This window comes from Copadichromis virginalis, linkage group LG4, assembly GCF_057382275.1.
Source record: "Copadichromis virginalis isolate Kocher_CV1m ecotype Utaka linkage group LG4, C_Virginalis_male_GT1.1, whole genome shotgun sequence".
Classification (NCBI taxonomy): domain Eukaryota; kingdom Metazoa; phylum Chordata; class Actinopteri; order Cichliformes; family Cichlidae; genus Copadichromis; species Copadichromis virginalis.
Genome location: NC_140621.1, coordinates 865,724 through 884,780, shown reverse-complemented (window position 1 = coordinate 884,780; position 19,057 = coordinate 865,724).

Below are 19,057 nucleotides of genomic sequence, written 5' to 3'. Positions count from 1 at the left end.
GGCTCCACCCCCCACGACCCTGATAAGGATAAGCAGAAGTGACTGGATGGATGGATATAACAAGGTTATAAGAAACATGGAACATGACAAGGTGCTGTAGTCCAGTCTATGTTGTGTGTTCTCCCTGTGCCAAAAACCCACTACAGTATAAAACTATGTCAAGCAGTGTGAATGAGCATATTTAATGTGTGGAGGATACGATCATGAGAATAATATTAATGCCACTTAAATCCTACACCCAAGCTTCTTATGGCACTTGCAGAGGTAGAAATGTTGGATGATGGGGGGCTTCAGTTGGTGGAGCTGAGCCCTGTTGACCCCTGGATGGCTGATCCTCGAGAGCCTCTGGAGCTCCAGGAAGGAGAAGTGAAAGGACCTGTTTTGATTTTACACTTTAAATAACAAATATTTAAGCACAGTTTTCAGACAATACTGTGGATTGTGTTACTCTTAAAGAACTGTTTATCACAATGATCTCAAACTTCAATTATCTAACTAATAATAATAATAATCTCACATTTTCTCCATACTGAATGAACTAAGAGTCCATCAGTGGTCCCCCAAATGTAAATGTTCTTTGAGCTTCCTGTCAGGTGACATGCTTCAGCCACGCCTGCATGGAGCTACAACTTGGTGAGAGAAGGTTCATGTTCGACCCCTGGTTGAAGGGTCCCGCGTTTGCCAGGGGCTGGTGGCTTCTCCATGAGCCTCCAGCAGACACACTTTGTGCTGCAGATCTCATCTACATCAGCCATATGCACTCAAACCACCTCAGGCAAGCTCTGCTGATGTTGTTAAATACAGCAGTTCCTCGTTAATCGCAGGAGTTACGTTCTAAAAATAACCCGCGATAGGTGAAATCTGCGAAGTAGCCAGCTTTATTTTTTACAATTATTATAGATGTTTGAAGGCTGTAAAATCCCTCACTACACACTTTATACACTTTTCTCAGACAGACATGAACGTTTTCACACTTTTCTCTCTTGTTTAAACACAAAGTTCAAACCTTGGTAGAAAAATAAGTCCAATATTATAGAATAAAACCAACCTCAGAGTCACCCTGCTGGGGATCGAAGATTTATGTACATTTGACAAGCTGAACACATTCTGTACTGGACAGGAGAAAAGAAATCCACGAAAGGTAAGTGCGTTAAAGTGAGGGACCACTGTATACATAAAAATATACATTACATATTACTGCTGATTTTATTTGAAGCAGCTCAGTGACTGAGAGCAAACACAGCACAGTATCTACAGACTGTTCTTGCTTCAGCTGTTCATCTGGATCACACAGCATTTGATTGATTTCTTATGGCTCACATACATTCCAATATTTAAACCATGACCAGCTGCAATCAACATCAACAAAGGAAAATAGCCCATGCTGCACACAGTCACAGTAAAGACAAGCTATAACATTCTTAAATTAAAGGCTGGAAAACAACTTTTACATCCTTTCATTATGAATCGATTGTAATTAATTATAAATCACTACAAAGTCATGTAGAGCACTCTGCATTTGTGCCCCAGTCAATACTTACAGTCTACTTACCATATAAGATGGACAAAAAGTTTTTCCACCAAAAATTACTGACACTGTACTTCAAACTATTTACACACGAGTGAAATTGACTTAAAGAATAATTATTTTTAGTTTCATATAAATATTTAACTTGGTATTCCCTTATTCTATTGGAGCCAAATTTAACCACAAACCATATTATAAAGTGTTTCTAGAAGCTATTGACTAATGGTGTGTATTTAGTTTTTTTCTACACTGTATTTTTGTTTCTTTGTTGTTAAATAAATAATAACACAGTGCCATATGTTTGAGTTCAAGATGTCATAAGTCCAGGTTACTTTCTATATGATGTCCTCATATGTAAAATCTTAGAATTCATAGTGTATACTTTGGCTTGATGACTGTACATGTCAAAGAATATTATTAGCTAATTGGCTCTTGGGAGAAACAAAAACATGTTTTGGAACTTTAAATCGTTTTATTCTCACTGGTTTGAAACTACAAATCCAAAATCTACGAAAAGAACAGTTTCCAGTAATGAAGGCTGTTTCTATTTACAGTGCAGGGCAGGGACGTGCAGAGGGGGGGGGGGGGGGGCTAGAGGGGCTTGAGCACCCGCCCCTTTCCTGATGAGTGCCCAAAGTGCCCTTTTGTTGAGGCAACTTTTAAAATTTTTTTATTTATTTATTTATTTTTTATGTGTGTGTGCGTGCGGAGTCCTGTCTGTGCCCCTCAACAATAATATTTAACTATTAATCATAGTTTTGCTAAATAAAAGGATTTGGCTTGCATCAGTCACATGATCACATTTAACCAATGATCGCCCTTGACGGCAGAACGCGCTGGTTACGAGCCGGGAACGAGCTCACAAAGAGCACGCGCATTTTTTGCAGTCCGGAGCTGTAGGAGAAACACACATTAACTCAGAGACACAGACTGATGCGACAAACCCAGTAAGTAGGTGTACAGCGCACACTGTAGTGTGTAGCACACAGGAGTATTAGCTTATTACGTACACGTTGGTAAGCTGTCTTGTTGCAACTGACGAACTGAAACAAACAAGCGTGCTGTGTGTGCAACAGCGTGACACACATTACCTGTCCTTTTATTAACTGCACAAGTAGTGCTGGTCATAGCTGCTGGCTACCTGTGTAAGGCTGTCATGGGTCTGTAGCTCTGTCACCGTTTTAGGGAACATATTTAGTTTTAAAGTAAGTTTCTGGGCATTTCCTGCCTTTCTGGAGGGATTATATTTCACTAAAAAACGATCTAATATGCATGTCCACATAATAATAATTATAATTATAATATATTAAAAAACACACGCTGTATTTTAAAGAACATACATTAAGAAGCAGATTATATTAGATTTATATTTTAAATAAGACAAAATTTGGATTTTACAGCAGTAAAATGATTGTATCTCTACAGTTTAAAAATGTAATAAGCTTTGCCCCTGCACAGAGTGGATAGTGAAACAAATGGAATCATCATAAATACATTATTTCATATTTATTACTTCCCCCTCCTCATTGCTTTATTATTGTAGCTCTAGTAATAAATAATAATGTAAGGATGCCCATAGTATATACAGTATTCTGAAGAAGGTCTAAAATGTCACTGTGTGTGCATGTGTGTGTTTTATTTAGCTGGATTTAAAAAAATATTACTCATGATATAACATTGTGCAGACATGGCTGGTAAGGACATGAGGAGGAAACAGTAGGAGCTGTATGAGGCTACTAAAGGCAGTGCTATAACATTTTGCTGTCATCATTTTATTATAGATTAAGTGCAAGAGTTGTTAGGTGTGGATAATTATATAGTTTATTGCAATAGCAAGTTGTGCCTTGTTCTCAGATAGACAGCAAGTGGAGAGTGCTATATGAAATGATGGGAAGGAAGGAAGAAGAGAAGCAAAGAGTGATTCACAGGCAGAGCCTAAATTATTTCTCACAGTTTTTCGTTGCCTTATGGTTCCAAGCGCTGTCACCAATCTTTGCATTTTGTTATTATCTCATGACACTTGTTTAATCAGCTACCATCTCTCCTGTGGACTTTTTAATGTCTACAGTCTCAGATCAACACAGCCCTGCCCTTCCCATATTAGATTCTTGATGAATGTGTGTTGTTGTTATTCAGCATGGTTCAATGTGCCCCTTTTTAACTTTGAGCACCCGCCCCTTTAAACCTCTCTGCACGTCCCTGGTGCAGGGCACTGCCTTGTTCTGTTTCCTTTATAGCTATCCCACACTCAAAGTCTCCATATATGTGGCTGACACCAGTGTTTTGGTTAGTAATGAAGTGGAGCTGAATGTTCCCCTTAAATTACAGAGGAAATAAATGAGATCCAATGTCATTCACATCTGGTTATCTCTGCTGTGACGGGTATCTGAAGGAAAGCAAACATTAAAGTCCTTCCCTTTGGTGTTTGGCAAAATGTAAGTCAGCGCCTCTGTCATTTGTTTAAGAGGAATTACAACAAACATATTCAAACATATTAAAAACATATGATTACCATAATGAAGTCAAAGTCTTACTGTCTCACTGCATCATTGTTGATTACAAAGATGTCATTTTGAATCATATCATTACTGATGCTGTGAAAATAAGTCTGATTATAATATAAAATGTTGTTTTGATTGCAGATCACATGATCCTCAACACTGTGGACTGCACCAGACCAAACGGAGGCACCTACCATAAAATACGGACGTGATGATGACCGACTTTGCTTCTGGATTCCCAGTGACCTTCTATAGAGGGAAATACAGCGGTGAGCCTGAGCTAGGTTAGCTTAGTTAGCTTTTAGCTCCACCTGCACACAGCAGTGTCTAAGTTAGAGTTAGGGCAGGACCTCCTCCGAGTTTAGACTCTGTGGATTGCATGAAGACGTCTGGAAGGGAAAAACGACAGATGAGATTTAAACTACGCTGAGCGGAGGCTGATTGAACTACTTCCGGCGCCCCCGTGTGCAGCAGCCTGTTACAGCAGCTCTGCTCATTCTGAGTTTCTTTCTTTCTCATCTTTTTCCTTCCCGTAATTTTCATAACTAACGTATTAGTAATTAGACTCTGCAACCATGTTCTACCGTTTTGTGCTAGTTCTGGTCATTTTTCTTAGTTTTTTTCTACTTTATTCACCCGTGTCTGGTGAACCAGAGCAGGGATCCTTTGTTTACAGTAGGGATCAGCTGCCAGCGCTGCGTCCCGCAGCGGTGCTGCCGGCAGACAGACTCGACATTCCCAGCGAGCTGAGGAAGAAAAGACGGGGGTGTCGTGCTGGGAAGGAGCGCTGTCGCCCGAGAAGGAGACGTTATCGACCATCTCTTCCTTCTGTAATTATTGGAAACGTAAGATCTTTGCCCAATAAGATGGATGAGCTCACGTCGCTAACCTGGTCACAGAGGGAGTACTGGCAATGTAGCATCATGTTGCTAATGCTAATGGAGTCGTGGCTAACACCCCTAACTCCGGACACAAGCGTGACACTACCGGGATTCCAGATGTTGCGAGCGGACAGGACGAGAGACAGCGGTAAGACGAAAGGAGGGGGACTGGCAGTGTTTGTGAATGACAGATGGTGTAACCCCGGGCACATCACTGTGAAAGAACAACTCTGCAGAGACATTGAGCTGTTAGCCGTTAGCATGCGTCCGTACTACCTGCCCTGGGAATCCTTGCATGTTATCGCGATAACAGCGTATGTCCCCCCCCCCCCTCAGCCAACGCGGATGCAGCCTGTGACACTCTCCACTCTGTGGTCAGCAGACTGCAAACACAATCTCCGAGAGCCCTTCTCGTAATATCAGGGGACTTTAATCATGCCTCATTGGACTCCACACTGCCCAGCTTCACCCAGTATGTGACCTGCCCAACCAGAGACAATAAAACACTGGACTTACTGTATGCCAATGCAGAAGAGGCATACAGTTCATCACCTCTCCCTCCCCTGGGCAGATCTGACCACAACCTGGTGCACCTTGTCCCTGTGTATGAGCCCTTAGTGCGCAGGGAGCCACCAGCCACCCGCACAGTACAGAGATGGTCAGAGGAGAGCGAGGAGGCTCTTAAGGATTGTTTTGAGTCGACTGTGTGGGAGGTGATTTGTGATGACCACGGTGAGGACATCGACAGCCTTACTACATGCATTACTGACTATATTAATTTCTGTGTGGATAACACCGTACCTACCAGAACTGTACGGTGTTTCTCCAACAACAAACCTTGGATTACCCTAGAAATTAAAGCTGTTCTCAAGAAGAAGAGGAGGGCCTTCAAATCCAAAGACAAAGAGGTGAAAAGAAAAGGGTGCAGAGAGAGCTGAGGGGACTGATAAGGAATGGGAAGGAGAGCTACAGGCAGAAGATGGAGAACCAGCTTCAGCAAAACAACGTTGGTGAAGTCTGGCAAGGCTCCAGCCTGTCTCTCTCAACCACCCAGGTTAGGAGGGAACGGAGGAGGATTAATGGCAAGAAGGCAGCGGGCCCAGATGGCATCAGCTCGAGGGTCTTCAGGTCCTGCGCAGACCAACTGTGTGGGGTGATGTAGCACCTCTTCAACCTGAGCCTGAGGCTGGGGAGAGTCCCACAGCTCTGGAAAACCTCCTGTGTCGTACCAGTGCCAAAGACTTCACGCCCCAAGGACCTCAACAGCTACAGGCCGGTGGCTCTGACATCCCACCTGATGAAGACCCTGGAGCGGCTGGTCCTGACTCAGCTTCGGCAGCTGGTGAGCTCATCATTGGACCCACTTCGGTTTGGCTACCAGCCTGGCATTGGAGCGGATGATGCCGTCATTCACCTCCTACATCGTTCCCTCGCTCACCTGGAGACCACTGGAAGCACTGTGAGAATCATGTTCTTTGATTTCTCCAGTGCCTTCAACACCATTCTTCCCACGGCCCTGAAGGACAAGCTGGAGAACTCAGGAGTGGACCATTACCTCACTACCTGGATTCTGGACTACCTCACCGACCAACCACAGTATGTGAGAACTCAGGGCTGTGTGTCGGACAGAGTCGTCTGCAGTACGGGGGCCCCAAAGGGAACGTTCTGGCTCCGTTCCTCTTCACCATCTACACTGCAGACTTCTCCCACAACTCCACCCAGTGCTTCCTGCAGAAGTTCTCTGCCCCTCTATTGGTCTTCCTTGGTCTCTTGTGTTCTGGGGGCCTCTGGATGTCTGAAGTTTTGATCTCCTCCATACCAGCTTCATCTCCTGGAGGACGGGGCTGTGGCCCCCCCACACCCTCTAGCAGATCATTACATGAAGGAACCTTTTAAAAAAACAAGCGCGTCCATGCTCACAGATGTACACACGGGTGCTCACACACACAAACTACACCCTTTTTGGCTCCTACCTCAAAGCTCACTGTGCGCTGTCGATCTTACGTGCTGCACAATAATGTTTAATATTTAGTATTTACTGTTATATTCACATAGATCATCGTGATGTTGTTTATTCTATTGCTCTCTTTTTCTTCTGCTTGTTTTCTTTTTTCTATCTCAACAGGTGATCCAGGTGATTGATATATGTATTTTTTTTCTGCTTATTTTGTTGGTTTTTGTTTTTTGCCCTTTATCCCCGTCCCTCTTCTCGGCTGTCCCCCCCGCCCCCTTCTTTCTCCCCTTTCTTCTCCTCATTCAAGTCTGTCCCGTATCTAGCAAGTGAAAATTAAAAAAATTAAAATAAAATAAACAATAAAAGGTGAATCAAATAGACCATAACGGCAAGGCTGGGATGGTCCGTTTGGTAAAGTAAATCCGTTGGGCATCTTTCTTCGCCTTTAGACAATAATTCTGATGGCAAAAGAACCAAACGGGACAGGCAAAAGAAGAAGAAAAAAAAGAAAAAAGAAGAAGTTCTCTAATGACTCTGCAATAGTCGGCCTCATCACTGATGGGGATGACAGGGAGTACAGAGGACTGACCCAAGACTTTGTGGACTGGTTGTCATGGTCCTGCGTCGAGTGACCCAGTGTGGGAGTTTTATGTCTCTTTTGTATTCATTTGTGCCCTAATTTAGTTCATCTATTTTATTTTGAGATCACTGTTTAGTCCTTTGTTTCTTAGTGTTTATGTTATCTCCTCCTGTACGCAGTCTCCCTGGTTCGTGCGTCTACCTGTCATGTCATGTCTGTGTGGTTATGTTTAGTTCATGTCATGTCTAGTCTCCATGTTTCCTGTTTTACTTTGAAAGTCTGTGTCTAATGTCAGTATATGTAGTTTCACTCTCCCTGTCCTGTCATTAGGTTCATGTGTATCAGCTGTTCCCCCTCATGTGTTTCCACTTCCCTTGATCATCCCTTATGTGTATTTAGTCTCTGTGTTTCATTCAGTCTGTGTCGCGTCGTCTGTGTTCCCACGCTCCATGTCCTCACGGCCAGTCTTTACAGTCATCGTCATTGTCCTCTGAGTCTTCTTAGTTTATCAGTATCTGTTTCCCAGTTTAGTTTAAGTTCAGTTTAGTCACGGTGTTTCTGCTTTGTTTGAGACCTGTCATCAGCCATAATAAAGGCTCGCTTTCAGTTAAGTTTACTCCGGTCTACTCTCTTGTGTTCGCACCTGGGTCCACCACACACACCACCACACGGTCTGTCTCCTCAGATCGTGACACTGAATTACCTCCAGATCAACACCAGTAAAACCAAGGAGCTGGTGGTAGACTTCCGCAGGCACAAACATCCTCCACTGCAACCACTGAACATCCAATTCATGGACATTGAGGCTGTGGGCAGCTACAGGTACCTTGGTGTTCATCTGAACAATAAACTGGACTGGACTCATAACTCAGACGCCCTCTACAGGAAAGGGCAGAGCAGGCTGTGCCTGCTGCGGAGACTCAGGTCGTTTGGAGTGGAGGGCCCACTCCTGAAGACCTTCTATGACTCTGTGGTGGCCTCAGCCATCTTTTATGGTGTGGTCTGCTGGGCGGCAACATCTCTGCCGGGGACAGGAAGAGACTGAACAGGCTGATCCGCAAGGCCAGCTCTGTTCTAGGATGCCCTCTGGACCCAGTGGAGGTGGTGAGTGACAGGAGAAGGGTGGCTAAGCTGTCATCACTGATGGACAACATCTCCCACCCCATGCAGGAGACTGTTACAGCACTGAGCAGCTCCTTCAGTGGCTGCAGCACCCACGGTGTGGGACGGAGAGATTTCGCAGGTCTTTCCTCCCCACTGCTGTCAGACTCCACAACAAAGACTTTAACTGATCAAAAACACACACCCACACATGTGCAATAACAACAATAGTCCTTTCTGGCATAGTTGTATTTTAACTCAGTTGTATACAGCATTTGTATTCTATTTTTATCCTATTGTATATTTTATTCCATTTTATTCTACTGTATATAGTATTTTATGTTATTCTATTCTGTACAGTTGTGTACTATATTTATTCTTATTGTATTCTAATTTTTGCATCAGAACTTTTGCACTGTCCACTTCCTGCTGTGACAAAAAAAATTTCCCAGTTGTGGGACTAATAAAGGTCATCTTATCTTATCCTACACAGCAAATTCAAAAGTGTTAAATCTTTTGGTGTTAATAGTCTCCTTGCAAAAGTAGAGTTAATTTTACTCTAAGCAGAGTCACATTCTTTTAATGTAACTCTGAGGTGTAAAATGATAGTAGTTAAAATCGAGTGTTAAAAATGAGTGTTTCTCTGTCAAATCTGAACATTCCGGAACTCTGAACATTCCGGAATTCCGAACATTCCGGAACCTTGGTGCATTCCGGAACTCTGAACATTCCGGAACCTTGGTACATTCCGGAATTCCGAACATTCCGGAACCTTGGTACATTCCGGAATTCCGAACATTCCGGAACCTTGGTACATTCCGGAATTCCGAACATTCCGGAATTCCGAACATTCCGGAACCTTGGTGCATTCCGGAACTCTGAACATTCCGGAATTCCGAACATTCCGGAACCTTGGTGCATTCCGGAACTGAACATTCCGGAACTCTGAACATTCCGGAACCTTGGTGCATTCCGGAACTCTGAACATTCCGGAATTCCGAACATTCCGGAACCTTGGTGCATTCCGGAACTCTGAACATTCCGGAACTCTGAACATTCCGGAACTCTGAACATTCCGGAACTCTGAACATTCAAGAACCTTTGTGCATTCCGGAACTCTGAACATTCCGGAACTCTGAAAATTCCGGAATTCCGAACATTCCGGAACCTTGGTACATTCCGGAATTCCGAACATTCCGGAACCTTGGTGCATTCCGGAACTCTGAACATTCCGGAATTCCGAACATTCCGGAACCTTGGTGCATTCCGGAACTCTGAACATTCCGGAATTCCGAACATTCCGGAACCTTGGTGCATTCCGGAACTGAACATTCCGGAACTCTGAACATTCCGGAACCTTTGTGCATTCCGGAACCTTGGTGCATTCCGGAACTCTGAACATTCCGGAACTCTGAACATTCCGGAACATTTGTGCATTCCGGAACTCTGAACATTCCGGAACTCTGAAAATTCCGGAATTCCGAACATTCCGGAACCTTGGTGCATTCCGAAACTCTGAACATTCCGGAACCTTGGTACATTCCGGAATTCCGAACATTCCGGAACCTTGGTGCATTCCGGAACTCTGAACATTCCGGAATTCCGAACATTCCGGAACCTTTGTGCATTCCGGAATTCCGAACATTCCGGAACCTTGGTACATTCCGGAATTCCGAACATTCCGGATTTCTGAACATTCCGGAACTCTGAACATTCCGGAATTCCGAACATTCCGGAACCTTGGTGCATTCCAGAACTCTGAACATTCCGGAACTCTGAACATTCCGGAATTCCGAACATTCCGGAACTCTGAACATTCCGGAACTCTGAACATTCCGGAACCTTTGTGCATTCCGGAACCTTGGTGCATTCCGGAACTCTGAACATTCCGGAATTCCGAACATTCCGGAACCTTGGTGCATTCCGGAACTCTGAACATTCCGGAACCTTGGTACATTCCGGAATTCCGAACATTCCGGAACCTTGGTACATTCCGGAATTCCGAACATTCCGGAATTCCGAACAATCCGGAATTCCGAACATTCCGGAACCTTTGTGCATTCCGGAACCTTGGTGCATTCCGGAACTCTGAACATTCCGGAATTCCGAACATTCCGGAACCTTGGTGCATTCCGGAACTCTGAACATTCCGGAATTCCGAACATTCCGGAACCTTGGTGCATTCCGGAACTGAACATTCCGGAACTCTGAACATTCCGGAACCTTTGTGCATTCCGGAACCTTGGTGCATTCCGGAACTCTGAACATTCCGGAATTCCGAACATTCCGGAACCTTGGTGCATTCCGGAATTCCGAACATTCCGGAACCTTGGTGCATTCCGGAACTCTGAACATTCCGGAACCTTGGTACATTCCGGAATTCCGAACATTCCGGAACCTTGGTACATTCCGGAATTCCGAACATTCCGGAACCTTGGTGCATTCCGGAACTCTGAACATTCCGGAACCTTGGTACATTCCGGAATTCCGAACATTCCGGAACCTTGGTACATTCCGGAATTCCGAACATTCCGGAACCTTGGTGCATTCCGGAACTCTGAACATTCCGGAACCTTGGTACATTCCGGAATTCCGAACATTCCGGAACCTTGGTGCATTCCGGAACTCTGAACATTCCGGAATTCCGAACATTCCGGAACCTTGGTACATTCCGGAATTCCGAACATTCCGGAACTCTGAAAATTCCGGAATTCCGAACATTCCGGAACCTTGGTGCATTCCGGAACTCTGAACATTCCGGAACCTTGGTACATTCCGGAATTCCGAACATTCCGGAACCTTGGTGCATTCCGGAACTCTGAACATTCCGGAATTCCGAACATTCCGGAACCTTTGTGCATTCCGGAATTCCGAACATTCCGGAACCTTGGTACATTCCGGAATTCCGAACATTCCGGATTTCTGAACATTCCGGAACTCTGAACATTCCGGAATTCCGAACATTCCGGAACCTTGGTGCATTCCAGAACTCTGAACATTCCGGAACTCTGAACATTCCGGAATTCCGAACATTCCGGAACCTTTGTGCATTCCGGAACCTTGGTGCATTCCGGAACTGAACATTCCGGAACTCTGAACATTCCGGAACTCTGAAAATTCCGGAATTCCGAACATTCCGGAACCTTGGTGCATTCCGGAACTCTGAACATTCCGGAACCTTGGTACATTCCGGAATTCCGAACATTCCGGAACCTTGGTGCATTCCGGAACTCTGAACATTCCGGAATTCCGAACATTCCGGAACCTTTGTGCATTCCGGAATTCCGAACATTCCGGAACCTTGGTACATTCCGGAATTCCGAACATTCCGGATTTCTGAACATTCCGGAACTCTGAACATTCCGGAATTCCGAACATTCCGGAACCTTTGTGCATTCCGGAACCTTGGTGCATTCCGGAACTGAACATTCCGGAACTCTGAACATTCCGGAACCTTGGTGCATTCCGGAATTCCGAACATTCCGGAACCTTGGTGCATTCCGGAACTCTGAACATTCCGGAACTCTGAAAATTCCGGAATTCCGAACATTCCGGAACCTTGGTGCATTCCGGAACTCCGAACATTCCGGAACCTTGGTGCATTCCGGAACTCTGAACATTCCGGAATTCCGAACATTCCGGAACCTTGGTGCATTCCGGAACTCTGAACATTCCGGAATTCCGAACATTCCGGAACCTTGGTGCATTCCGGAACTGAACATTCCGGAACTCTGAACATTCCGGAACCTTTGTGCATTCCGGAACCTTGGTGCATTCCGGAACTCTGAACATTCCGGAATTCCGAACATTCCGGAACCTTGGTGCATTCCGGAACTGAACATTCCGGAACTCTGAACATTCCGGAACCTTTGTGCATTCCGGAACCTTGGTGCATTCCGGAACTCTGAACATTCCGGAATTCCGAACATTCCGGAACCTTGGTGCATTCCGGAACCTTGGTGCATTCCGGAACTGAACATTCCGGAACTCTGAACATTCCGGAACCTTTGTGCATTCCGGAACCTTGGTGCATTCCGGAATTCCGAACATTCCGGAACCTTGGTACATTCCGGAATTCCGAACATTCCGGAACCTTGGTGCATTCCGGAACTCTGAACATTCCGGAACCTTGGTACATTCCGGAATTCCGAACATTCCGGAACCTTGGTGCATTCCGGAACTCTCAACATTCCGGAACTCTGAACTCTGAACCTTGGTACATTCCGGAATTCCGAACATTCCGGAATTCCGAACAATCCGGAATTCCGAACATTCCGGAACCTTTGTGCATTCCAGAACCTTGGTGCATTCCGGAACTCTGAACATTCCGGAATTCCGAACATTCCGGAACCTTGGTGCATTCCGGAACTCTGAACATTCCGGAATTCCGAACATTCCGGAACCTTGGTGCATTCCGGAACTGAACATTCCGGAACTCTGAACATTCCGGAACCTTTGTGCATTCCGGAACCTTGGTGCATTCCGGAACTCTGAACATTCCGGAATTCCGAACATTCCGGAACCTTGGTGCATTCCGGAATTCCGAACATTCCGGAATTCCGAACATTCCGGAACCTTGGTGCATTCCGGAACTCTGAACATTCCGGAATTCCGAACATTCCGGAACCTTGGTGCATTCCGGAACTGAACATTCCGGAACTCTGAACATTCCGGAACCTTTGTGCATTCCGGAACCTTGGTGCAGTCCGGAACTCTGAACATTCCGGAATTCCGAACATTCCGGAACCTTGGTGCATTCCGGAACTCTGAACATTCCGGAATTCCGAACATTCCGGAACCTTGGTGCATTCCGGAACTCTGAACATTCCGGAATTCCGAACATTCCGGAACCTTGGTGCATTCCGGAACTCTGAACATTCCGGAATTCCGAACATTCCGGAACCTTGGTGCATTCCGGAACTGAACATTCCGGAACTCTGAACATTCCGGAACCTTTGTGCATTCCGGAACCTTGGTGCATTCCGGAACTCTGAACATTCCGGAATTCCGAACATTCCGGAACCTTGGTGCATTCCGGAACTGAACATTCCGGAACTCTGAACATTCCGGAACCTTTGTGCATTCCGGAACCTTGGTGCATTCCGGAACTCTGAACATTCCGGAAATCCGAACATTCCGGAACCTTGGTGCATTCCGGAACCTTGGTGCATTCCGGAATTCCGAACATTCCGGAACCTTGGTGCATTCCGGAACTCTGAACATTCCGGAACTCTGAACATTCCGGAACCTTTGTGCATTCCGGAACCTTGGTGCATTCCGGAACTCTGAACATTCCGGAATTCCGAACATTCCGGAAATCCGAACATTCCGGAACCTTGGTGCATTCCGGAACCTTGGTGCATTCCGGAATTCCGAACATTCCGGAACCTTGGTGCATTCCGGAACTCTGAACATTCCGGAATTCCGAACATTCCGGAACCTTGGTGCATTCCGGAACTCTGAACATTCCGGAACTCTGAACATTCCGGAACATTTGTGCATTCCGGAACTCTGAACATTCCGGAACTCTGAAAATTCCGGAATTCCGAACATTCCGGAACCTTGGTGCATTCCGGAACTCTGAACATTCCGGAACCTTGGTACATTCCGGAATTCCGAACATTCCGGAACCTTGGTGCATTCCGGAACTCTGAACATTCCGGAATTCCGAACATTCCGGAACCTTTGTGCATTCCGGAATTCCGAACATTCCGGAACCTTGGTACATTCCGGAATTCCGAACATTCCGGATTTCTGAACATTCCGGAACTCTGAACATTCCGGAATTCCGAACATTCCGGAACCTTGGTGCATTCCAGAACTCTGAACATTCCGGAAATCCGAACATTCCGGAACCTTGGTGCATTCCGGAACCTTGGTGCATTCCGGAATTCCGAACATTCCGGAACCTTGGTGCATTCCGGAACTCTGAACATTCCGGAATTCCGAACATTCCGGAACCTTGGTGCATTCCGGAACTCTGAACATTCCGGAATTCCGAACATTCCGGAACCTTGGTGCATTCCGGAACTGAACATTCCGGAACTCTAAACATTCCGGAACCTTTGTGCATTCCGGAACCTTGGTGCATTCCGGAACTCTGAACATTCCGGAACTCTGAACATTCCGGAACATTTGTGCATTCCGGAACTCTGAACATTCCGGAACTCTGAAAATTCCGGAATTCCGAACATTCCGGAACCTTGGTGCATTCCGGAACTCTGAACATTCCGGAACCTTGGTACATTCCGGAATTCCGAACATTCCGGAACCTTGGTGCATTCCGGAACTCTGAACATTCCGGAATTCCGAACATTCCGGAACCTTTGTGCATTCCGGAATTCCGAACATTCCGGAACCTTGGTACATTCCGGAATTCCGAACATTCCGGATTTCTGAACATTCCGGAACTCTGAACATTCCGGAATTCCGAACATTCCGGAACCTTGGTGCATTCCAGAACTCTGAACATTCCGGAACTCTGAACATTCCGGAATTCCGAACATTCCGGAACTCTGAACATTCCGGAACTCTGAACATTCCGGAACCTTTGTGCATTCCGGAACCTTGGTGCATTCCGGAACTCTGAACATTCCGGAATTCCGAACATTCCGGAACCTTGGTGCATTCCGGAACTCTGAACATTCCGGAACCTTGGTACATTCCGGAATTCCGAACATTCCGGAACCTTGGTGCATTCCGGAACTCTGAACATTCCGGAATTCCGAACATTCCGGAACCTTGGTGCATTCCGGAACTCTGAACATTCCGGAATTCCGAACATTCCGGAACCTTGGTGCATTCCGGAACTCTGAACATTCCGGAATTCCGAACATTCCGGAACCTTGGTGCATTCCGGAACTCTGAACATTCCGGAATTCCGAACATTCCGGAACCTTGGTGCATTCCGGAACTGAACATTCCGGAACTCTGAACATTCCGGAACCTTTGTGCATTCCGGAACCTTGGTGCATTCCGGAACTCTGAACATTCCGGAATTCCGAACATTCCGGAACCTTGGTGCATTCCGGAACTGAACATTCCGGAACTCTGAACATTCCGGAACCTTTGTGCATTCCGGAACCTTGGTGCATTCCGGAATTCCGAACATTCCGGAACCTTGGTGCATTCCGGAACTCTGAACATTCCGGAATTCCGAACATTCCGGAACCTTGGTGCATTCCGGAACTCTGAAGATTCCGGAACTCTGAAGATTCCGGAACTCTGAACATTCCGGAACCTTTGTGCATTCCGAAACTCTGAACATTCCGGAACCTTGGAAAATTCCGGAATTCCGAACATTCCGGAACCTTGGTGCATTCCGGAACTCTGAACATTCCGGAACCTTGGTACATTCCGGAATTCCGAACATTCCGGAACCTTGGTGCATTCCGGAACTCTCAACATTCCGGAACTCTGAACATTCCGGAACATTTGTGCATTCCGGAACTCTGAACATTCCGGAACTCTGAAAATTCCGGAATTCCGAACATTCCGGAACCTTGGTGCATTCCGGAACTCTGAACATTCCGGAACCTTGGTACATTCCGGAATTCCGAACATTCCGGAATTCCGAACAATCCGGAATTCCGAACATTCCGGAACCTTTGTGCATTCCGGAACCTTGGTGCATTCCGGAACTCTGAACATTCCGGAATTCCGAACATTCCGGAACCTTGGTGCATTCCGGAACTCTGAACATTCCGGAATTCCGAACATTCCGGAACCTTGGTGCATTCCGGAACTGAACATTCCGGAACTCTGAACAGTCCGGAACCTTTGTGCATTCCGGAACCTTGGTGCATTCCGGAACTCTGAACATTCCGGAATTCCGAACATTCCGGAACCTTGGTGCATTCCGGAATTCCGAACATTCCGGAATTCCGAACATTCCGGAACCTTGGTGCATTCCGGAACTCTGAACATTCCGGAATTCCGAACATTCCGGAACCTTGGTGCATTCCGGAACTGAACATTCCGGAACTCTGAACATTCCGGAACCTTTGTGCATTCCGGAACCTTGGTGCAGTCCGGAACTCTGAACATTCCGGAATTCCGAACATTCCGGATTTCTGAACATTCCGGAACTCTGAACATTCCGGAATTCCGAACATTCCGGAACCTTGGTGCATTCCAGAACTCTGAACATTCCGGAAATCCGAACATTCCGGAACCTTGGTGCATTCCGGAACCTTGGTGCATTCCGGAATTCCGAACATTCCGGAACCTTGGTGCATTCCGGAACTCTGAACATTCCGGAATTCCGAACATTCCGGAACCTTGGTGCATTCCGGAACTCTGAACATTCCGGAATTCCGAACATTCCGGAACCTTGGTGCATTCCGGAACTGAACATTCCGGAACTCTAAACATTCCGGAACCTTTGTGCATTCCGGAACCTTGGTGCATTCCGGAACTCTGAACATTCCGGAACTCTGAACATTCCGGAACATTTGTGCATTCCGGAACTCTGAACATTCCGGAACTCTGAACATTCCGGAATTCCGAACATTCCGGAACCTTGGTGCATTCCGGAACTCTGAAGATTCCGGAACTCTGAACATTCCGGAACTCTGAACATTCCGGAACCTTTGTGTATTCCGAAACTCTGAACATTCCGGAACTCTGAAAATTCCGGAATTCCGAACATTCCGGAACCTTGGTGCATTCCGGAACTCTGAACATTCCAGAACCTTGGTACATTCCGGAATTCCGAACATTCCGGAACCTTGGTGCATTCCGGAACTCTCAACATTCCGGAACTCTGAACATTCCGGAACTCTGAACATTCCGGAATTCCGAACATTCCGGAACTCTGAACATTCCGGAACTCTGAACATTCAAGAACCTTTGTGCATTCCGGAACCTTGGTGCATTCCGGAACTATGAACATTCCGGAATTCCGAGCATTCCGGAACCTTGGTACATTTCGGAATTCCGAACATTCCGGAATTCCGAACAATCCGGAATTCCGAACATTCCGGAACCTTTGTGCATTCCGGAACCTTGGTGCATTCCGGAACTCTGAACATTCCGGAATTCCGAACATTCCGGAACCTTGGTGCATTCCGAAACTCTGAACATTCCGGAACCTTGGAAAATTCCGGAATTCCGAACATTCCGGAACCTTGGTGCATTCCGGAACTCTGAACATTCCGGAACCTTGGTACATTCCGGAATTCCGAACATTCCGGAACCTTGGTGCATTCCGGAACTCTCAACATTCCGGAACTCTGAACATTCCGGAACATTTGTGCATTCCGGAACTCTGAACATTCCAGAACTCTGAAAATTCCGGAATTCCGAACATTCCGGAACCTTGGTGCATTCCGGAACTCTGAACATTCCGGAACCTTGGTACATTCCGGAATTCCGAACATTCCGGAATTCCGAACAATCCGGAATTCCGAACATTCCGGAACCTTTGTGCATTCCGGAACCTTGGTGCATTCCGGAACTCTGAACATTCCGGAATTCCGAACATTCCGGAACCTTGGTGCATTCCGGAACTCTGAACATTCCGGAACCTTGGTACATTCCGGAATTCCGAACATTCCGGAACCTTGGTACATTCCGGAATTCCGAACATTCCGGAATTCCGAACAATCCGGAATTCCGAACATTCCGGAACCTTTGTGCATTCCGGAACCTTGGTGCATTCCGGAACTCTGAACATTCCGGAATTCCGAACATTCCGGAACCTTGGTGCATTCCGAAACTCTGAACATTCCGGAATTCCGAACATTCCGGAACCTTGGTGCATTCCGGAACTGAACATTCCGGAACTCTGAACATTCCGGAACCTTTGTGCATTCCGGAACCTTGGTGCATTCCGGAACTCTGAACATTCCGGAATTCCGAACATTCCGGAACCTTGGTGCATTCTGGAATTCCGAACATTCCGGAACCTTGGTGCATTCCGGAACTCTGAACATTCCGGAATTCCGAACATTCCGGAACCTTGGTGCATTCCGGAACCTTGGTGCATTCCGGAATTCCGAACATTCCGGAACCTTGGTGCATTCCGGAACTCTGAACATTCCGGAATTCCGAACATTCCGGAACCTTGGTGCATTCCGGAACTCTGAACATTCCGGAATTCCGAACATTCCGGAACCTTGGTGCATTCCGGAACTCTGAACATTCCGGAATTCCGAACATTCCGGAACCTTGGTGCATTCCGGAACTGAACATTCCGGAACTCTGAACATTCCGGAACCTTTGTGCATTCCGGAACCTTGGTGCATTCCGGAACTGAACATTCCGGAACTCTGAACATTCCGGAACCTTGGTGCATTCCGGAATTCCGAACATTCCGGAACCTTGGTGCATTCCGGAACTCTGAACATTCCGGAATTCCGAACATTCCGGAACCTTGGTGCATTCCGGAACCTTGGTGCATTCCGGAACTCCGAACATTCCGGAATTCCGAACATTCCGGAACCTTGGTGCATTCCGGAACTCTGAACATTCCGGAATTCCGAACATTCCGGAACCTTGGTGCATTCCGGA